This window comes from Quercus suber, unplaced genomic scaffold (genome assembly GCF_002906115.3).
Source record: "Quercus suber isolate HL8 unplaced genomic scaffold, Cork oak 2.0 scaffold_62, whole genome shotgun sequence".
NCBI lineage: Eukaryota > Viridiplantae > Streptophyta > Magnoliopsida > Fagales > Fagaceae > Quercus > Quercus suber.
The window spans coordinates 1,744,995-1,769,200 of record NW_027069527.1 but is presented as its reverse complement, the minus strand read 5'-3'; the positions used below and the strand labels follow the sequence as shown (position 1 = coordinate 1,769,200).

At 32.7% G+C, this 24,206-nt stretch overlaps 1 pseudogene; it reads right to left on the bottom strand.

The window, feature by feature from the left end:
* Positions 1-7,260: 7,260 nt before the first annotated feature.
* On the bottom strand, positions 7,261-24,104 carry LOC112035878 (fatty acyl-CoA reductase 2, chloroplastic-like; annotated as a pseudogene).
* Between the last annotated feature and the right edge of the window lie 102 nt (positions 24,105-24,206).

The window sequence follows — 24,206 nt, the reverse complement described above, 5'->3', positions numbered from 1 at the left end:
TTGAAGTGGTGACCTAGTATCAAATCCAAATGGTCCCCTAGATCATGATCTTTTCCTGCTATGTGCAAGAGACACTGTCAAGCTTTTAAGGAACCATACAAGTCTTGCTCTTTGCGTAGGTGAAAATGAGCAAGTTCCACCAGATGACATCAACAAAGCTTTAAAAAATGACCTGAGACTCCATCCTTATTTTGAAAACTCTAATGAAATCAGCAAATCTTCTGAAGATTTATCTGCAGTGTCAAAAGATCCTAGCCAATATTTTGATGGGAAATGTGTTTACATCCAAGGATCCTTGTGGGATGGATTTGCAAATGTAAGGGGGGCTTCACTGATGGCCCTTATGAAATCCAAAATCCTGAAGCATTTTAAGAATGATTTTTACAGCCTTGGATTCAATCCTGAGGTTGGTTCTGTCGGGATGGCTGTTGCATATACTATCAGAGCAACAATGTCTCAAGAAGGCTAGCAGATTCTGTTGTTTAAGCAACTTCCTAGTGGGTACACGGAAGAAGTTCCAAACCCCATATGGGAATAACATAAATACATTCCCTATTCAAAGCGAAAAAAAAGTGTTGATTAGATTGAACTTTATGGAACCCCAAAGGATCTTGAAGATTTTTGTTTAGAGATCAACCAAATTTTCTCTAGCTATTCTAGATGCCTATTGCATTTATTATTATTATTATTTTCTTTTTTGTGGTGACCTAACTTGAAATGATCATCAAGCTTGACTGGCTAACTGCATTCATTTTAGAGCTCTGCTGGAGGGCCGGACTTCCCGTAAATACACTAGTCCTAATTTGGAAGGCACAAAACCCTTGGACTGGTCTAAGTGACCAGTTAAATGATCATCTCCTACACCAAATGGCAGGTTTCTATGGCTGTTGCTATGCTGCAGAACCAATCCATGTCCAGCTAAATCTGGCTACATATTTTATAGAAGTAATTTCTACACTAGTAAGAGTTATAAATTATGAGTTTGAATTGGATTTTGAAATTCAATGAATATTTAATATCTGATGAAATGTTTTCATAGAACACGTATTGAGCCTGAATAATCTTTTGAATTCAATAAATAAAATTGATATATATTTTTTGATAGAACAAAAAATAAAACGTTAAAAAAAAAATCTAGTAAAAATGCTCATACCTGATTTCCTTTTTGTTTTTGTATGTGTGGGTTGACAAGACTAGGGGGTGGCTGAAATGCTTAAATTTTTGTTTCTTAAACCAAATAATATTTCAGAAGGGAGCACATATGAAACTAATGCATTTTACTCAAAGACATTCTTTGTACTTGATGCTATTTAAAATGATCCCATCCAGAGATGGTATGTAACTTCACAATTGTTTTCTGGCCCTGCCATCAGCTAGTTGTCAATACTATGTCTGAGTAACTGTCTAACATAGCTATTGAAGCCTTAGTCTAGGATCTAGAAGGTACATTTCCGTACTACAAAGTTTTTGAAAATCTCTTTGCTCCAGTCAAAAAAACAGTACCCATAGTTGAGGGGGGAATGAGCAGAATAATCGTGATTAAGAAGAGTATTTGTTTAGTTAGACAACGCGTGAAACTATAAAGGAAATTAGGCATCTCGAGTTTTAGAAAATCGAGATCCATTTACATAAATCTCGAGTTTTAGAAACTCGAGTTCCATGCAAAAAAAATTATAGTTTTATCGCCCCTATAGTGGCGTTTTTAAGTCTTATAGTGACGTTTTAAAACCCTATAGCGGCGTTTTTCTGCAAAAATTTTTCATAAGTGTTTAATACCAGGTTCAGTGAGCCCTATAGTGGCGTTTTTATGCCCTATACTGACGTTTTAAAGCCCTATAGTGGCGTTTTTCTGCTAAATTTTTTTTATAACTCCATTTTTAAGCCCTATAGTGACGTTTTTAAGTCCTATAGCGGCGTTTTCTGAACTCGAGTTTTTAAAACTCGATTTTTACTTGGATTTTTTTTACAAATCAAGTCTCAAAAACTTGATTTTTATCATGGAACTCGAGTTTTAAACACTCGAGATGCTAGTTTTCAAAATTCTTTTGCAACGTGACAACTAACTAAATTTTTTAATATTTATTGTTATTTAGAAAAAAAATTCCATAGTTGAGATGAAGTATCCAAAGTCTAAAAACTCAATGCTGGTCTACTTCCTTCTCCTCAAACTCTACCAAACATCACTACGGTATTTTATCTAGGAACTTTTACTGGTTGCATCTATTTGGTGGAGATTACAAGCTGCTGGAGCCATATGGAATGAAAAAAATAACCCTCAAGATTACATCCAAGGTTTTCACTTATAAAATTGAAATGCATGTTGAAAATGTGGCCAAGAAAGCTAACTCTAACAGATTAACCTATATGAACAAATAACGTAAGAACTTTTTATTACGTTATTCTCGTTAAGATCACTTTTAAGGTAAGACTAATATCCATTCAAGGAGAGTATGAAAGAAAAAAGGACTTTATATTAAGGATCGACCATTCAAGAATTCTTCCTGTTCATTACTCAAACAACTATTTCTCGCTGGTGTCCGTTGAGGTTATTCCCATTAAGATCACTTTTAAGGTCCCTCCAGGTGTCATGCCTCGAGTTTCACTTCATGGCTGGAATTACCATGACTGTCCTTTGAGCTGGGTAAAGAATACACTTTTAATGTTTGTTTGCAACCTTGTGGAAGTATAAAATCTATTGAGGTCAAGTTTTACAGAGGAAATATTTATCACAAGTTCCTGGAATGCTAGAAATTAATTTCCAACTCTTACATACTTAATTGTCCTTTTTTGCACTGAGAAACATTTTTTACTTAAAGTTTCACCTGTGATACTAGGAATGAAGCAGCTAAATAGATTGAGAGAACCTTCTATATTTCTGCCAATGTTATTTAGTTCTTCTTAGGTGAAATACCTTCAAATTTTTAATATATGGTGTTGACTTCGTGTGTAGATAATTTGCAGATATGGACCTTTTTATCACTTGCTTGCCTTTTATGCGTGTGCTTTCTCAGTACTTTATGTCTTGATTAAGGGAGTGATGGAGTGAAAGAAAGATACAGAGAGGAAGGGTGTTTATTCAATTAAAAAGAGGGTAAGGGATGAGTGAAAGAAATGCAAATGAATTTAGTTTGTTTAGCAAGCTGGGAATTGGACTTTGAATTTGGATGCATTGAAATCTAAAGTATAAAATTCTATATAATTTTTGAATTATCCTATTTTGTTAACATAAACAATAGAAATCAATATTAGAAATTTCAAAAGTAAATTTTTTAGTTAAGTCCAACTCAAAATTCATCATCTAAATGTAACACGAGATAAAATTTCATTTATGTATATCCTAGATAGAGATGCATAAGGAAATCTAATAAATGGATGAGAAAAATTAATGGTAGTATGGACCCGTTTGGAAACACAAAAGAAAGAGGAAAAAAAAAAAAAAAAAGGAAAAGAAATAGGAAAGGTTACCTTGAAGATTTAACTCCAAGTTGGCAAGGAAGCATAAGTGCCTTACTTGCTTCTTTTGTTCCTTCTTTCTGTTGTTTTCTTTTGTGTTGGAGAAAATATTTCTTTTGTGTTAGAGAAGGTATATTTTCTTTGGCACAATGGCTTGATAATCCTATATATAGTAGAAGTTATAATGTGGTTTTATATGAACTTAGCCTTAAAAATTTTGGTACAAAAAATAACTTGGAAGCTTTCCAAGGGGTGTTTTGACCGGAATATTGGAAATTAATTTCCAACTCTTACATACTTAATTGTCCTTTTTGGCACTGAAACATTTTTTACTTAAAGTTTCACCAGTAATACTAGGAATGAAGTAGCGAGATAAATTGAGAGAACCTTCTATATTTATGCCAATGTTATTTAGTTATTCTTAGTTGAAATACCTTCAAATTTTTAATATATAGTGTTGACTCCGTGTGTAAATAATTTGCAGATATGGAACTTTTATCACTTGCTTGCTTTTTTATGTGTCCTTTCTCATTACTTTATGTCTTGAATAAGGGAGTGATGAAATGAAGAAAGATACAGAGTGGAAGGGTGTTTATTCAATTAGAAAAAAGGGTAAGGGATGAGTGAAAGAAATGCATATGAATTTAGTTTGTTTAGCAACTTCGAAGTTGGATACCTTGAAATCTAATATATTAAATTCTATATAATTTTTGAATTGTCCTTTTTTGTTAACATAAACAATAGAAATCAATATTAGAAATTTCAAAAGTAAAATTTTAGTTAATTCAAACTCAAAATTCATCATCTAAATGTAACACAAGAGATAAAATTTCATTTATGTATAACCTAGATAGAGATGCACAAGGAAATCTCATAAATGAATGAGAACTATTAATGTTAGTATGGACATGATTGGAAACACAAAAGAAAAAGAAAAAAAAAAGGAGGAAAAGAAATTGGGAATATTACTATGAAGATTTAACTCCAAGTTGGCAAGGAAGCATAAATTCCTTGCTTGCTTCTTTTGTTTCTTCTTTCTCTTGTTTTCTTTTGTGTTGGAGAAGGTATATCTTCTTTGACACAATGGCTTGATAATCCTATATATATAGTAGAAGATATAATGGGTTTTCATATGAACTTAGCCTTAAAAAAATTGATACAAAAAATAACTGGGAAGCTTCCCAAGGTGTGTTTTGAAGCCAAAACTGGATTCTTCTTGTTGTAAGTTTTTATAGTTGCCTACGTAAATTTGTTCATATGTATGTGTGTTTTTGTATTGGTATTCATAAACAATAGTTACTTTGCTTACTTAAAATTTGTCATATAAATGTTAAACGTAGTAATATTATATTGCACTTGTCGCTATATTTTATGAGATATATTGCTTTAAATGGTTTGGTTTATGTTATATTTGATGCAATTTTGATAAATAGTATATCACTCAGCTTTTTTATATAAATCATTATTTTTTTGAATCATGTTTTTATTTAATATCGATTATAGGTTAATCACACACAAAATTTTAAAATAATTAGTTGCCATTTATTGATAAATTTACAAGGTAGCCATTTACTATATTTAAGAATGCAAAAAAATATAATCGCTCTTCATAGATTAGTGAGCTTTTAATGTCCAATCATCTTGATATTCGAAAAGATTAATAGATCACTTTAATATTTGGTAAGCATGATAGTTGGAGAAAAGAAATTTAGTCTAACAATGGGATTAACAAACTATTATTATGGGAAAAAAGTAATGAGGAATATAACTTCAGTAAAAGTTACCGAAAAGTCTAACTCAAACCAATCTCTATCAAATATTTGTTTTGTCCTTTATTAGTACTAAAATAGATTACATTCTTTCTCAAACATTACCAAACATTTTTCCACCCTATTTACCACGTGGGGAAGAGAGGAGTTAAACATAAATTCTTTTCATGAAGAATATCTACCAATAACACCAAGCTAAAAAAAAACTAGGCAAAATATTAATATACATAAATGTTAAGGGAGTGATATATATATTTGTTAAATGAAAAAAAACCATAATGTTGTATTTTTTTTATTTTCTAATTGGATTAATAGAACCAAGCTCGTATGAGGTTTATGTAAAGCTTTAAAAGGCTTTACTCTTTCATTTTTGTATCCCCATACCACCTTTACTACTAAACTTTCTCACAGTGATTTTGTTGGATTAGCTTTGTTGTTATGAGTTATAATGGGTAACCTAGATTAAGTAAAAGCTTGCGTAAAGAAATTACAATATATAAATATGAAGGAAAACTTAGTTGCACTATTTACTATATATTGAATAAAGGCAAACATAGATATGTGTTAGATGATTTTAAATAAATGATGACGATTGACATAAACAAGAGAAAAAAAAAAAAAAGTTAAAACCAGATTATATTTTTCTAATAATAAGAATGGAGGATCAATTAAAAAAATAGTTTGAATTTTTGTTGTGCAAGCATTCTTATGCTTTTATTTCTAACTTTTAGATGCATTCCGTTTATTTTTTTAAAAATCACGTTTATTTTTAATGAAATCAAGTAAAGTAATTCCAATTTACACAATACTTTTATGCTTTACCAAAAAAAAAAATCACTTTAATTTTTAATGAAATTCTATAAAAAGAATTCCAACCAATACAGTAGTTTTTAAGCCTTTCACTGTTCACATTAAAAAATTAAAAATACCAATACCCCCAACAAAAATAAATACCCACCGCCACACCCAAGCCTCAAAGCCTTTAAAGAACATTCACGATCAAATCTCCCTACCAAAACCACACCTTCTTCCAAATCCCTCTTTTTCTTTTTTTACTTTTACTTTTTACAATTCTAAAATTCATTCACCCATAATCACGTTTATTCAACTCTAAAACTCACCAACAGCCACACCAGCAGAAGAAGATGGAGCTGCAGCTGCTGCAGCTGCCGCAGGGGCATCTGCAGCGGCAGCAGCAGGGGCATCTGCAGTGGCAGCAGCAGCAGCTACAGCAGCTGCAGCTTCAATTTTTTTGCGAGCAGCAGCCACACCAGCAGCTTCTACATTTTTGCGATTCAAAGCATCCCTTAGTCTTCGTTCCAGACTACAGAAGTGGAGCTACTTGTTGTGGGTGCCAAGAATCAATTTATGGTCCTAGCTACTGGTGTCCAAGAGATGGATGCCCGGGATACTTTCATCATAAATCATGTGCAGAATTGCCCCTTGGGTTGCACCATCCCTTGCACCCAATCCATCCTCTTATTCTCTCTCCCGAACAGATAGATTATGGCAAAGACATACAATTTAGCAATTGCGTACTCTGCAAAGAATATAAAGATGAATACACTTATCGGTGTTCCCGCTGCAACTTCAACCTTCACATCACATGCGCTGCTGTACCACTCACCATGGAAGCTGAATTCCATGACCACCCATTGATTCCCATTTGGAAGTCGTTCACGTTCACTTGCGACATTTGCGGTAAAGAAGGCAAAGGTACGCCTTACATGTGTCAACTATGTAGTTTTTGGGTTCATGGAAGATGTGCTTATCAGTTCCCACGCATAGTCAAAGTTGTGCGTCACAAGCACCTCCTCCAACTCACCCATTCTTCTCTTGAATTCCATCAATCCGACTCTCGATTTTGTCAAATCTGTGTTCAAAAGGTGGATACACACTATGGGCTTTACTATTGCTCCAGATGTGATTTTGCTACCCACCTTGATTGTGCTATGCAAAACAAGGAGAACATAAATTTGCAAGAATTTAAAGATGAGGATGAAGTTTCAGAGCTCAATGAATCGGTTGACTCAACAACTTACAAAGTCAAATTCAATATGAGGGAGGATGGAACTAAGATAGCTACAGAAATCAAACACTTTAGTCATGAGCATGACTTAAAGCTTATTGATGAGGTTCTAAATAACCAAAAATGCGATGGGTGCGTAAGAGCCATTTTCCCTCCGTTTTATAGTTGCGTAAAGTGCAGCTTCTTTCTTCATGAATCTTGTGCTAATTTACCAAATAAAAAGCGACACCCACTTCATCAACGCCCACTAACCCTGCTCCCAATGAAACCAAGTATGCATTTTTGGTGTCAGGCCTGTCATCGTTCTTGCAATGGCTTCACCTATCAGTGTGAGAAATGCTGGTTTAATCTGGATGTTCAATGTAGTATGATCTCAGAAATCCTTATCCACCCAGGTCATGAGCACCAACTTCTTCTCTCTAGCATTCCATTTGAACAGAATTGCAATTGTTGTGCTTCTTCCATTAACCCAATATTCCGTTGTACCACTTGTGATTTTTCTTTGGACTTTAGATGTGCTACAATGCCGCATTCTACAAGATACAAACAACATGAACATCCCTTCGCTCTCAGTTATAGAGTTGAAGATGACTCTGGTGAATATTATTGCGATATCTGTGAACAAGAACGACGAGACTCAAAGTATTGGTTTTACTACTGTGAGGATTGCAGTTATCCTGCTCATCCAGATTGTATTATTGGGAAATACCCAAATTACAAGTTTGGGGGTGCTTACGAATTTAAACACTGTCACTCACACCCTCTTACTTTCATTGAGGAAACTAAAGACTGCCCTAAATGTAACGAATGTAATGGTTCTTGTGAAGAGTTGATCTATCAATGTGCTCAGTGTAATTTCTACATCCATAAGGATTGTTTATAAAAAGGACAAATGTGATGTTAATTTTTATTTTATACTACATGTAGTCCACATAAGTTTTTGTGCGTGGAATTCATCAAATGGAAATGTAGTAATTCTTTTGAATGCTCCTTGTTGGCATCATGGTTCAAATACAATGTAAATACATTGTACCAACTCGTGCTTGTTTGTGTGTGGTTGTACCCTACCTTGTCCACTTCTGTTAGAAACAATAAACTTGTTGATAATAGGAATTTTCAGTTTTCAATGTTTTATGCTTATACATTGTTTAGCAATGGAAGTTGGATTTCAGTGTAGAAAGTTCAGGGTTGATGAACAAATACTGGAAATAAAAGGTGAATTTCTGATATCTCATATCAACTGTGTATGACTACTTTTCCCTCTAATTTCTATTTCTATGCAATTCCAATTGCATTCATTTTTCTTGAGCTAACATTAATTTTCTGTCTTCTTCTTCTGCATTAGGTGAGCATCTATTAGTTTGAAGAGGGTAATGAGTAATTAGAGTCAAATCATTAATGCAAAGATTCAATAGCATTTTAAGTTATTATAGATTTACAAGTTTATCGACAACTTTTATGTCATTAGTTTTAGTCATTTATATTATTACTAAGCGAAAACACTATTTTGGTCCTTACATTTTAGAGTCACGATCAATTTGGTCCATACATTTTTATAGTAGTCAATTTGGTTCCTATTATTTTCAACTTAGAGTTAATTTGGTCCATACTGTTAACTCACTAACGGAAAATGCCTACGTGGCTAATGGTGTGCTTTGTTGGTATACACGTGGCAAAAAATATATATAAAATCAAATATTTAACATTTAAAAAGCCACATAAGCATTTCAATAACAACTGAAAAAAGCCATGTCAAACCAAAAACTAATCTGGAAAAATTAATTTAAAAAAAATAAAGAAAACATTTTTTTTTTTTTTTAGATCCTCAATTTCTTTAATTTTCTTGTGTATTCTTGCTCTTTCTTAGCTACCAAACACAGTCAAACAATACACCAATCTGAAAATCCCAACCAAAATAAAATAGGCGGGGACAATGACAACTACATTCTTCACGGTTTTTCCCAGGTAGGCTTTGGCTATCTCACGCATCTTTATTAGGACCATGGATGAGATTTCCTTAGCACAAAGTGCTTCTATTTGCCTTTATAGTTCACCACAATCATAGACTTGTCACCAGGACCTTCAATGACCTTGAATGGCCACAAGTTGATATCAGTTTGAACCATGAGATCACTAAATCTCCTACCAATCAACTGCTTTGCATCTGTAATAGAATACCCTATTAAAAAACATGAGGTTGCTAGAATGGAGGCTCGATTATAGGTTTGGGTTGTGTGAGTGAGAGCGTAAGAGAAAGTGAGATAGAGAGAGCTTTAGAGTGAGAGAGAAAGAGAGGTTTGCTGAGAGAGCTTCGGGGTGAGAAACGAAGGTAAAGGCCATGGAGGTCAAGGTTTAGTCAAAGAGAGAGAGAGGAGATTTCTAGAAGATGGGGATTTTATTTTGGTTGGGATTTTCAGATTGGTGTATTGTTTAGCTGTGTTTGGTGGCTAAGAAAGTGCAAGAATACACAAGAAAATTAAAGAAATTAAGATTTTAAAAAAATGTTTTCTTTATTTTTTTAAATTAATTTTTCCAGTTTATTTTTTGGTTTGACATGGGCTTTTCTGTTGATATTAAAATGCTTATGTGGCCTTTTAAATGTTAAATATTTGATTTTATATATTTTTTTTCCACGTGTATGCCAACAAAGCACACCGTTAGCCATGTAGACATTTTTTGTTAGTGAGTTAATGGTAGGGACCAAATTGACTCTTAGTTAAAAATAAAAGAGACCAAATTAACTGCTACAAAAATATAAGAACCAAATTGACCGCGACTCCAAAATATAGAAACCAAAATGGTATTTTTGCCTTAAATAAAAGATGCCTTACCAAAAACTCAAAAAAAAAAAAAAAAAAAAAAAAACTTTTTTGATTACCCCTCTCTCTCTCTCTCTCTCTCTCTCTCTCTCTCTCTCTCTATATATATATATATATATATATGATTATGATCGTTGTGTTTAGGCATGGTGAAAGCTTGACTATTTATAGGTGCATAGCTCTTACTCAAGATTATCAGCAATTATAACTCAATTATTTACATATATATTATTCTTGTTATTGTTGTGGTGAGAGTTTCTAAACTTAAAATTTGAGAGTTAGAATTCAAGCCACTAACAATCTATTAACAAATTGAAACACCCACACATTTTAATTAATTTACAAACCCATTTTAGTACAAATAAGTAGCATAATTATAAGAATTTTATTTTACATGTTACTTATCAATTGATTTTTTTTTCTTTGATAAATTGATAGTTACAACAAGGACAAAGTTTAGTTATAAAATTGGTTGTAACTTAGGATTACAACTGTACATAATATCTTTTTATTGGAGGTGAATTTTGATAAGTCCTCCATTGGATTACATCTTCTTCTTATATCCTCCATACTTGCAAAAATTATAGAAAATTAATAGCTATGTCATCAATAAATCGTTTAAATTGCAAATTTTCGTAGTTTAAAATTATGTATAAAATATAAGTTTATAGATCATATATATATAATATCTTATTGACATAAAATTTGAGATATGTATTGAGCAGGAAAGCACATGTGCGGCTCCAGGGGTGCCACACCCGCGGCCAACTCGCACCAACGTGACTGCATGTGCATCCATGGCAAGTCCTTTTTTTTTTTTTTTTTTCTTTGATTCGGGTTGATGCAGTTTGATTTGGTTCAAAATGGACCGAAACAAGCTTCGAATCAATCTGTTTTGGTAAATACTGGCCAAATTTTAATATTCGGCCGACATGAAGTTTTTACTTAAAAAAAAAAAAAAATCTTAAAACCAAAATGAATCTGTATTCTATAGAATCTATACACCTATAAACCTCAAAAGGGGAAAAAAAAAGAAATGAACAAATGTACTTGCACAACTACAACAACCAAAAAAAATAAAGTCCCGATGAGAAGTGGAGAAGATGCATTGTTACTGGGTAGTCTGAGTTTATTGGGTTGAAGAAGCAAAGAAGTTACGAAGAAAGAGGAAGACAAATATAATATAAAAGATAAAAGTGGCATAAAGATGTGATGAAATTAAAAGTGGGAAGTGTAGAAATCAAGGTAGAAGACGTGTGGATGACAAAAAACAAAGGGAAAAAATTAAAATAAAAGAAAGTGAAATATGGCTTGGAAATAGAGTTGGTTGGGTAGTGTGTTTAGCTGAAATGATGAAGCCATTGTCCACCTTATTTCAATGGGTAAATTGTAAATTACACCTCCAAAATTTGGGGGTATTTAAATTTTACATCCTGAAGTTTCAAATTTTGGATTTTACCTCCTGAAGTTTGGAATGTTTGGAATTTACATCCTGAGATTTTGAACTTTGGATTTTACTCCCTAAAGTTAGGGAGTGTTTAGATTTTACACCATAAAGTAACAAGTTTTATAAATGTATAACATTTTATATTTCTTAAAAAATAATAGGATATGAAATTATATATATATATATATTTAATAATTTATTAATAAACGTATCCTGCCACACCCGCACCCTATATTTTCAAAAATTGTCGAGTCACAGCACTGTTTTAGGTTGATGAATTTTGTATTAATTGGAACTCTACTTTGGATTGATTTGATTAAGTTTTGTGTTTTAAAGTTTTATCTTTTTATTTCTTCTAAAAAAAATATTTTATTTGATTTCATAGATGTTATCGTATTGTATTATAAAGATAGTATGTAAGAATATAATGTTATTTTATCACATAACATGACTTGGACAATTTGGTGTTTATTATTATATTTTTTATTTTACTTTTTTTTTTCTTCTTGTATTATTTTCTATAAATTTCTTATTATTCTCTCTCACATTTTCTCTTGAAAAAGTGATTATTCTCTCTCTTGATTTTTTATTCTTTCTTGCAACCCTACTTTATATTGATAAATCGTTGTAATTTTTAAAACCCTATTTTGGGTTCTTACATTTTGATGTTGTATTTTTTAAATTAGTTCCTCATCTCAAATAGATTCTCTCTTTACAATAAAATTTAAAGAATAAAGTATACATATTTTGTATAATTTTGATATGAGTTTTGGTTATCATGACAATCTCTTTTAAGGTAATGAATAATTTGAATAATTTATTTATATAAATATTACACACACACACACACGCGCATATTCCTTAAATGTATAACCAACCTCATGCAATTCATGTAAAAATAACGATGTTAAAACAAATGAATAACTGTCCTAAAGATTAAATTTGTATATTCATAACTTTTATATTTAGAAAGACTTTCACTTAAATTTAACCATACTGAAGTGGACTAAAATGCTACATTAATGTGGCTTAAGAAAAGCATAACAATAATAGATGCTATGCATAAAATTTAATTTAGATATTACAAGTTTGAGATTTATATATATATATATATATTAATAAATTTGGATTTTGATTAGGTGTTTTCAACCCAAACATGTTTTTATCCATTATGTAAGGGATCCGGATCCTCTCCATTTCCTTTTGAAATGGAGAGGCTCCAGTACATGGTGAGGATTTGAATGGAGAAGATCAATGGTCAAAAACGTGCCACCTCATTTAAAATGTTAACACACACTTAACTGGGGTTAGACACTTAAACTAGAGGCTTGTTTAACTCAACCGGTTAGACACGTTTTTGACCATTGATCTTCTCCATTCAAATCCTCACCATGTACTGGAGCCTCTCCATTTCAAAAGGAAATGGGGAGGATCCGGATCCTTATGTAAGTGCATAAAAATAGATCGAAGTGGACCAAAAGGAACAAGTGGACCAAATGGACTGAATAGGAACGAGGTGGACCGAGTAGGATCGAATGGACCAAATTAGAGCGAATGGATGGAATAGGACCGAAGTGGACAGAATAGACCGATGTGGACCGAATAGGACCCATGTAGACTGAATGGTACCGAATAGAACCAAAGTGGACAAAATGGACCGAATAAGACTAAAGTGAACTAAATGGCCCGAATAGTACTGAAGTTGGATCAAAGTGGGCTGAATAGGACCAAATTTAACAAAAGTAGCAGAATGGACGGAATAAGGCCAAGTGGACAAAAAGGACTAAATAGGATCAAAGTGGATAGAATGGACTGAATAGGACCAAATAAAACCAAAGTAGACAGAATGGACTGAATAGGACCGATGTAGACTAAATAAGACAGAATGGACTGAATAGGACTGATGTAGACTAAATAAGACAAAATGGACTGAATTGGACTAAATATATCAAATTGGACCGAATATAATCAATGTGGACCGAATAAGACTTTTGAATATTTGTCATTTTTATTGCATTTTAAGGATCATTGCTAATTTCTAATGTGTATTTTAGTATTTTATTTGTATTTTTCAAATAAAACTAAAGAATATAGCCTAAATATAATTAAATTTCATACTTTTCAATCTAAAAATTAAGAAATAAAAATTCATTTTTGAGCTAAACTTGAAAAAAAAAATACAAAAAGAATCAATTTAAGGTTCAATTAAAATGGATTGAAGGGGGACTGAAATTGATCGAATTGGACCAAGTGGAACAAATTGGACCAAAGTAGGGCAAATTAGACGAAATTGGACCGAATAGAAATTGTTTAATTTTTGGGGAGAACAAATTGCTTTTGGGTCTACAAGAAATCCTGAGAGCTGGCCTTTACCATAGGATAAGATCAACGGATCCAGCATTCTAAGTTGTTTATGTATAATTAAAAAAAACATGAAAGGTATAGTCAATTATATATGATACTGAAGGACTTTTGATAAATTACTAGTTATCCTAAAAGTTTAACAAATAAGAAATAGTGTGAAATTTAACACGTAACCAATTATTCTAGCAAGCTTCAAAGAGAATATATTTTTGTGAATGTTAAAAAAAGTACATGTTTCCCTGTATCCATCCTGGGAAAGGCTCTTTGATAGAGCTCTCAATCACACTTGGGCGGATGATGACTACGGGAACATCTCCTCTCATGCTATTTATTAGCAACTCTCCCATGGCCTTGGTGAACACATAAGTTTTAGTTTTGCCATCCAAAGATTTTTGCTCTGTTATAGTTATGTTGATCAAGTGAGCATGAGCAATGAAAAACTTGCAATTAAGCTTAAAAGGATGTTATTTAAATAATTAATAGCGATGCGGAATTGCAAATAGCATTGACTTTCCTTAAACAGAGAAATCTTCATAAATCAAACCGTAAGATTTAAAAAAAAAAAAAAAAAAAAACCCCTTATAGAAATCTTTCGGGTCAGCAATATATGGAATCACATGAATTTTTGTGACATGAAGGGAATTGTCATGACTCATGAGGATCAAGGTTTTGAAACCCGAACAGTTCATTGAACCGTAAAAGGGAGAGGTTCAAGATTTTTGAGGTCGAACCGAGGTTGAACCGAGGTCGAACCGTAATGACATCATAATTAATTTAATAATTATTTTAAATAAAAATAAATACATTAAATTAATAAAAATAGAAAAAGTAGCTAAAATAGCCTCCAAATAAATATGAGATTTATCTTTCAAATATATTTTTCATATCATAGCTTTTATAAACAAATAAAAAATATCAAATCCTAATCAAATATAAATATAGTATTTCTTTATTTCTTTATATGTTGATTAGTAAAACTTACGATAATACTAATAAGAATGATAATAATATTATAAGTTAAAAAAAAAAACACAAAAACAATAGTATGTCAATTTATTTAATCCCACGTATCAGTTTAATAATACTAATATAAATGACAAATTAATAGTAATAGTTTTTAAATTTTAGTAAGAGTAAAAAAAAAAAAAAAAAAAAAAAGAAAAAGGAAAGAAAGAGTAAACCTAGATATTAATGTAAAGTGGCGGGAGTCTTAGTCAACTAGAATGACTGAATGACAAAAAGGCTGAAATAGTCGCGTGAAGGCTCGCAAATCTAAGAAATTACACATAAAACAAAGAACAAGGCATTGAAGGGGCGGACATTACAACACACAAAAAACTGAAAAAGAAGAAGCAGAGCAAAGGATGTGAAATGCAGAAGAAGAAGAAAGAAGCGAACACTGTGGGTTGCTTCAGGCGACCAACGACGTGCTGCGACAGGATGAGTTCATTCAGGCGAAAATTGTTTATAATGTAAAATATGGCTCTCTGTTTTTCTTTTTTTATTTCTCTCGATTTTTTTCTTCAAATTCTTCACCGAGCAATATCTGTTTTCCGGCCAAAATACGGTATGTATCCCGGAACAACGCCGTTAACTTTTTTTTGTAAGGGAACCGTGAGAACCTTGAAAACCGGCTACGGTTCTTAGAACCGTACGGTCCAACCGCGGTTCGAGCGGTTTCATGCTTTTTTTCACATAAAGGGTTCTTAGGGCTAAAAGAACCGTAATAATAAGCGGTTCACGGTTAATCCGGTCAGACCGTACGGTCCGGTCCGGATTTGAGAACCATGATGAGGATTGAAGCTCACTGCCTTTTGTCCTAACTTACGCCGCTTTTCGGGCAAATTTCATTCTTTAAACTTTTGATTAGTTAAATTTGTTATTTATGATAATTTTTCATTTTGTCATAATTTTCAATTTCTTTGTTTATAGTTTAGAGTTCATACCCCACTAGGCATTTAGGATTTTATTAAGATGTTCAAGTAGCCCCTTATTGATTTAAGGGTTATTCGTTGAAATAAATGTATTCTGCAACTTGTAACTTTTTGCCTTTATTAGATAGACTATTTTTTTTCTTATATATAGTTTGGTCCTCGAAAAAGTAGGGGTGTCAATTTGGATTAGTGTTTCGAGTTTGTGTTGTGTTGAGGTAGAGGTATTTGACTAAATGACTCAACCCTAACCCAACTAATTTAATAATCGTGTCATGATCCTTCAACCCTAACCCGACCTGTTAATAAGTTGGGTTGACCTGACCCAACCCATTTGACACACTTAATAAACGAGTTGTGTTGGGTTGACATGAATGTAACACAACTTATTTTAACCTGCATAATATTAAATATAACATCCATCTAGAAATAATTTTTTTTACATCCCAAAAAGCAGTGCATACACTTCAAATCTTCAACCTACGTTCAAAATAATATAGTTTAACAAAATATAACATTCATCTAGAAATAAGTTCTTTACACTTCAAAAGAAGTGCGTACACTTCAACCCAAATTCGAAATAACAAAGTTTTTAAAAAATAAAATGACATAGTTCAACAAAAATATAATATCCTTAAAACTCGCCAAATACTAAGTATCAATATTAAAAGAATTTGAGCAAACAGTAAACTAATCCTGACTACGACCACGATTATCATCCATAGATTCTTTGTTGATGTCCAAATTCATAACATCTTCCACAAGCTCATCCAATTTCATTTGTGTAAGTCTAAGCCAAATATATATATATATATATATTAGTAGTTCTAGTGTCTGTAAAGTTTCTATTTCCAATTATATCCCTTGTAAATTTTTGTAATTACTCACTTTTCTTTTTAAATTTAAAATATATATTGGATATAAAAGGTATTTGACAAATTTAAAATAAAATAAAATAAATATTTATTTGTTATACGAGTTAAACGGGTTGTGTTAAGTGGGTCATTTCGGATTGACACAAATAAATTGGCGTGTCAAACGTGTCTATTGCGGGTTACGCGGGTTGACCCGCTTATGACACGTTCCTTATTGTGTCGCTTTCGAGTCGACCCGTTTATGACCCAAACCCATTAAGGCCCAATCCTAACCCGAAAAAACCTGTGTCGGGTTCCTGTCGTGTTCACCGGTTGGGTCGAACGTTGACACCCCTACGAAAAAGTATATATGGAACTACAAAGGTTGATTTTCTTAGATCTTGGTTTTGATGGATTAATGTTAATTTCTAATTGAACATTAAAGCACAGTTCGTTACCTTTGCAGACCCAATTCTTTCATCTTTTGAGAAACTTCATTTTCATGCACAGATAACTTCAAATCTGAAGCCAACTCTATTTCAGCTATAATATCCAGCACTGGGATAGATATTGGTTGGTTTTCTGAGGTGACACTTTCCCCTACTATTGTCTGTCCCATATGGAAAGGTTTCTCCATAATTAATCCTTGTCTCTCTCCTATACCGGTTGGTACATGCAAGAAAAGGCCAAGTTTCTTGCACTTCTTTGCAAAACCTAAGAGCTGAGAAGGTCCTCTTGTGTTTGTGTTGAGTGCAACATCATACCTACACACACACACTATATATATATATATATATATGTATATAATATTTAAGATTCATTTTCAGACCAAGAATACAAAAAAAAAAAGGCTAAAACAACCTTGTTTTAAATAAAGACCTTCCATCAAAATTTGTATTGCTAGCTGAATTTATGATCACATGAACTTCTTTTGCTATTTCATTAGGTGTATCAGGATCCATCCCAAGATTGGGTTCACAAACATTCCCAGCTGCTGGGACCAGCTTCCTCATCATGAAAGCCTCAAAGGATTCCCCATGCATTTGTTCCAAGCACTTGAAGAGTTTTGAGTTCCAAATCTAATCACAATAATTGAATCTCTGAGACTATGAACGTAGATTCAGAAGTTCTTTTTGCTTAAAATATGTAAGGTTGAATTTATTCAATCATATGTTGGCTTTATTTCGTGCCAAATTTGCTTATATTTTAACAATTAGATACCCTGTATTTAGGTGAGAATTATGTAAGGGTTATGTGTGAGAGAGTGCAAAGAAAACTCAAGATGTGTGCATACAAAGGAGCCTCGTGACTGGATCTTGCGACTGACAAGTCGCCAAAGTGGCACATGTGTGAAGCATGTAGGAAACTGAAGGGTCATGACAGCTGGAGTACTACATGACAAAATGTACAGTTTGGCCAGGTAGTTAGTTCGCGACTCAAACTCACGACTAGCTCCACTCTCGAGACTGAGTTGCCAGAATGTCCTGTTTGGATGAAAACTGACTTTTCACATTCCTCACATACACCACTATAAATACCCTTATACTCACGAAATGTAGAGAGTTTCTAGAGAGAATTTTAAGAGAGAAACCCTAGAGAAAAACAATATTGACTCATCCACAATCTTTGTAATTTGATTCTCTAAATTCCTTTACTCTCACCCTCTCCATTGACATATCCTTGAGAGGTACATTTGTCAAATCCTTATCTCACTATACCCATATCAGTGAGGAGGTATTTTAGTGCTTGGGAAGCAGTTCGGAGATGACCAATTCATTTGGTTGATGTAATGGGCTTATTGCGGGATCCGGGAAACTAAAGAAGACAAGGTTAGGTGTAACCATGTTGGAGCAAGAAGCTTGGAGGGCTTATATGCATTAGGTAGATTAGGCTTGGAGGGTTTTCTGCTATTCATGTATCCCAACTTTATTCTTTAGTAGATCATTTGATCGCTTGGAGGGTGGCGGAGAGGTTTTTCGCCGAATTCTTCGGTTTTCTCTTCGATAACACGTGCCGGTGTTATCTTTGTGTTTGCATATCTTTTTCCTTACTCTTTATCTTTTAATTGCTGCTGTGTTTGTGATTAATTATGGTTTAGAGTGTTTTACCAATTTGGATATAGTTTATATTCATCATTCCACACATATATTATTTGTGTATGAGTTTGTATTGGTATTGTTGAAATTGGGGTCTAAATATTAATTAGTGTTTTACACACTAATTAAACTTTCAAAATACAAAGAAACAAAAAAGTAACACGCATCTTTACATAGCATTATTATTCATTCTGTCGACTATGAACCCACACAACAAAAAACCAAAGGAAAATCGTTATATTATAACGTACTTCAGTTTTCAGTCTCCGGATGGCAGCTTCTTTATCATTTGCCTTAATCAAGAGAAAGATTTCCCCCACATTTGGCATTGGACGTAACATCTTCTCAATAAAAGCTGCACCATTGAATATATATGCAGAAATTACTATGTTAGATAAACTAACAAGATCTATTGTTGTATCACGTGAAATTCACCTATTCATAGTAATCAACGTTCCAAAATAATAACAATAATAATAATAATTGTTCCGCGCATTAACTTTCAATTCTAATTAAGGTTGGGGAGTAAGGATCGCATGCAAATATATATATATATATATATATATTTTTTTTTTTTTGGTTTTTTTGTGCCACAATCATTTTATTCTTAAGCTCCTCCAGGAAATTTTGACTGATTCCTGGCAATAAGTTAGGATACCTAGATTGTTGAATTCATAAATTGTGCCCACAGTCATTTTAATTACATACAATATCCGAAATTGATGTGATCATAAATTTAGCTGGCAATACAAATTTTGATGAAGGTTTCTCTATTTTTTTTTTTAGTTTCAAAGTGCATTTATTTAAAACAAGGTTGTTTTTTTTTTTTTTTTTGTTTTTTTTTTTTTGGTTTTCTTGGTTTTAAAGTGAATATTAAATATTATTCGTGTATATATATAATTATATATAGGTATGATGTTGCTCTCAACACAAACACAAGAGGACCTTCTCGGCTCTTAGGTTTTGCAAAGAAGTGCAAGAAACTTGGCCTTTTCCTGCATGTATCAACCGGTATGCAAATAAGTTGTTTAAAGCATAATATTTATCTTATCACTATTTGTTTTTTAAAGTCATGCAAATCTGTTCAAGAATCAAGTGAAGAAGTGCTGTATTTTAAAACTCGACAACTAGCTCGATAAATGGTATCTATCGAGATTTAAAAGGCCTTTGCCCGATGCTCGACAACTGTTCAATAGATAACCTATTTATTGAGATTTACGAAAATCAGCTTTTCAGATTTGATTTCACACATATCCGTGTATACTTGTTTAGGCTTTCTTTTCTCACAACCCTAAATATATATAAGGATTATTTTAAGGGCTGTCACAAATGATGCAAGTGGATGAAACTTGATGCAAAAATTTTGTTTAAGTAAATTGTGACTGGAGACAAATTTGCCCTAGTTCATCTTTCTCTTAAAGAAGCTGCTGTGTTTATATGTCGTAGGGTTTTGTAACCAAGGAGCTTTGTGATCTTCATCGTGTGGATGAACTGAAGAATTTTGCAGCCAACATCCTTCTCAAATTGGTGGTTAGTTACATACTGGGAGCCATGCATTAAAAATGAGAGATTGTCACTACAAAACAAGTTCAATTGTGTATTGGAGTAAGTGATTCAATTTTAAGTTGGTATAAGGTACTGTGATTCCTTTACTTGTAACTGCTTGTTGTGATAATAGTATGAAAGTTCAATTAGTGTACAAAACACTAATAAATGTTTAGACCCCCAAATTCAAAAATACCAACACAAGCTTATAATCAAATAGTATATGTGTAAAAAATGAAATATAAGTTATATCCAAATTGGTAACATACTCTAAACCATAATTTATTATAAATACAGTAGCAATTAAAAGGTAAAGAGAGAGGAAAGAGAGATGCAAACACAAGGATAACATCGACACGTGTTATCGAAGAGGAAACCGAAGAACTCGGCGAAAAACCTCTCCCCCGTCATCCAAGCAGTCTAATGATTCACTGAAGAATATAATTGGGATATATGAATAGTAGAAGACCCTCAAAGCTTAATCTACCCAGTGCACCTAAGCCCTCCAAGTTTCTTGCTCCAATAGGATTACTCCAAACCTTGTCTTCTTTAGCTTCCCGGATCCCGCAATAAGCCTATTGATGGAAATAAGCATGTGCGCAGTGGAAAATTAACGGATCTACTTCATTCTCAATCTATAACATGCAGTATGTAAATTTCAAAATTCGAGTATAAGAGAGTGTACCTTGGTGCGGTGAAATTCAAAACCAAAGATCAGAAGTTCTTGGGAGACTTTTAATCTTCACTCCAATTCCACTTGATACCTAAGATGTGTGGTCTCTCAATTAGTTTCCAAGGAGAGAATAATGAGTGTCCAACACTCACATACAAACCATTTCATTTCTTATGAGAACTCTCATGAAAAGACTTAATGAAAAGTCTCATGAAAAAACCTTAATGAAATTCTGTATGTTTCTCTCCTTACTAAAGTGGTTGGGCCCAACACTCTGAATAACCAAATCTATTAAACTTATCTCAAGGGAATATTTTATATCTCCGTTAAGAGACTATGAATTCCATCTTGAGAATATATGTTCCATCAACATTAAATGCGGTTGCCCAACATACTGAGGTTTTGACCAATACTTATAAATCTCACTCTTGATATATCAAGGCAACTTACATCTCATGATCATGTCCATTATTCTCTCAAGATTTAGAGTTAATGTAAATAGAAGTCGTGAGATTTATTATTCATTTGACAGTCTCTAGGAGAATAATAAATCTCACAACGATCTAGTTCAATATGTCTTAACTCTTAAAACATATCAACATATTAACTAGAAGTCTCCACTTCCATGATCAAGACAAATTATCTTAGTTGATATATTATAATCTTCGTAGATGAAATGCCCAATTTCATCACTGACTACGAACTAAAATTCTGAGTTTACAAAGAACTTGTGACTTACATCTTCTGTTACTTTTCACATAAATTACATACTATGCATCTCATGGACTAAGATAATGTCCCATTAGTTCATAAATAGATAGTCTCATATAATTAAACAACTTAATTATTCATGACATACAAACCAATTGGATTTTAGGGCATAAACCCTAACAATCTCCCACTTGCCCTCAAAGACAATTTACCATGTATCCGACACTTATATCCCTTTAGAGTAACTCATAATTACTCTAAGGCAAGGTTTGAAAACAAGTTTCAGCTAGATTTATTACATAAATTATTTTGTTCTACTACTACTTCTCACGTAGTCATATCTCTCTAATGAGATGATACTTACACTTAATGTATATCTTCACCACCTAGGATGAACACATATCTTGAAGTCTAACTTCATGAATTACAATCAAACTACAAATCAGTATTTGTGCATCCAGTAAGTATCAAATCCTCACTTTGGTGGACAAGCATATAATCCCTCATTCTCCTAAGATATTTGAGTATATGCTTTACTCCCACTAAATTAAGTAATCTTTGACTCAATTGATATTTGCTTACCATGCCCACCGCAAAATAGATATTTAGCCTAGTATATAGCATAGCATAAATACTTCCTATAAATTTGATATAAGGAACCATCTCAGTATGCTCTTCCTTTTATATGTCTTAGAACTACAGTCCTATATAAAGGAACTTCAAACTTAAAAGGAAAGAATCCTTTCTTAAAGTATTTCATGCTATACTTGGCTAGAATCTAATCTATTTAAGCAGTTTAAGATAGACTCAACATCCTAATTTCTAAATTTTAACAAAGTTATAATTCTTAGGATGTAGCTAGTCTTTCCCAAGTACTTTATATCAAATTGGACTAGACAACCAAAAATTCTATTGATGACAACAATTCTACATCATTCTAAATGATTAGAATGTCATCAACATACATTAAGAGATTTATTATTCTATATAGCTTTACACACTTAAGACTTTTAAATACTTGATCAAAATCAAATAATTTGATTGCTTGATCAAAGATGATATTTATGACCTAGATGCTTGCATTAGTCCATAAATGGATTTTAAACAACTTGCATGCTAATCACCACTGGTTCTTTGCTATGAGCAAGTCTAGGTACATCATATAGATGTCTTCCTCAAGATTGCTACTAAAAGAAGCTTTCTTGATATCCATTACCATATTTCATCCAAATGAAATATAATGGATAAGAGAATCTAAATAGAGTCAAACTTGACTATTAGTGAAAAAAATCTTTTCATAATCGAACAATTTCTTTCTGAATAAATCTTTTTACCACTAGTCTTGACTTTGAAGGTTTGCACCTTCAAATCTATCAATCTCATTTCCTTGTAGACCTATTTGAGAACAATAGGCTCAATGCCAATAGGCATCTCTACAAGTTCTAGACTTTAAATAGAATCTAATTCTATTCACATAACCTTAATCCAATAATTCATATTCATATCATCTATGACCTCTACGTAGGACCGAGGACCGAGGATCAGATTCATTTCCTTGTGGAATGACTTCAAAAGTTTATTCCAAAAGTATCAATTTACAATCCTCCCACTACGATATTGTACCGGTGTACTAACTAACTATATATATATAATAATAATAATAATAATAATAATAATATTTTGTGGTGTATCTAATACAACTATCTCATTTCTAAATGTATTTTATAGTTGTTTTACAAAAAATTTTGACATTTTCTTTTAGAACATTTCTTTGAGATTATTCACATAGTCATCATGAAGAACTTTGTATTTGTACTTTACAAACATCTGGTAAGAACTTTATAACCACTAAAATAATCTTATGCAATTTTTTTTGGATACCCGATTTCCCAACACACTAAAATATGGTTTATATTTTTATTTTTATTTTCAATTTAAGAAAAACAAAAGTATTGAAAACATGGTTCTAAAAAAGCGACAATGAGGCCTTATGTTTTTAAGAAATATGAAAATGCAAAAAAAAGTAAATACCTTTGCCTAGAAACCCAGTTGCACCTGTGATAAGATAGTTCTTGTCCCGAAGATAACTAACAATGCCAATACCATCCGATGGTTTCGGAAGAGGCATGATAGCAGTGGTGGTAGACGTGGTTTTTAAACCATTGTCAACCACCCTATCTTTTGATGTTATCACATCCTGAGGGTTTTTGTGGGACAATGTCAGAGCTAAAGAGAGACTGCTACGGCCCCCTTCTGCTTTTTCTTTGTTTTGGCAACTGACAATCTTATTAGTTCTCCGAGAAGTTTTGGTACTATAGCAGTTATAGTAGCAATGGTGGTTGTTTTTTGTAGCGAGTACAGGGGTTGTGATACTATTATGTATTGAATGAGCAAAGGTGAGAGAATAAGACATCTTTGTTTTAGAAGGCTACCTTAGCTCAGCAAGGGACTTAAGCCTTTAGGCATCTGATATTCTATCCAAAGGAGCAGCCGAGAGCCTGATTATATAGCTACG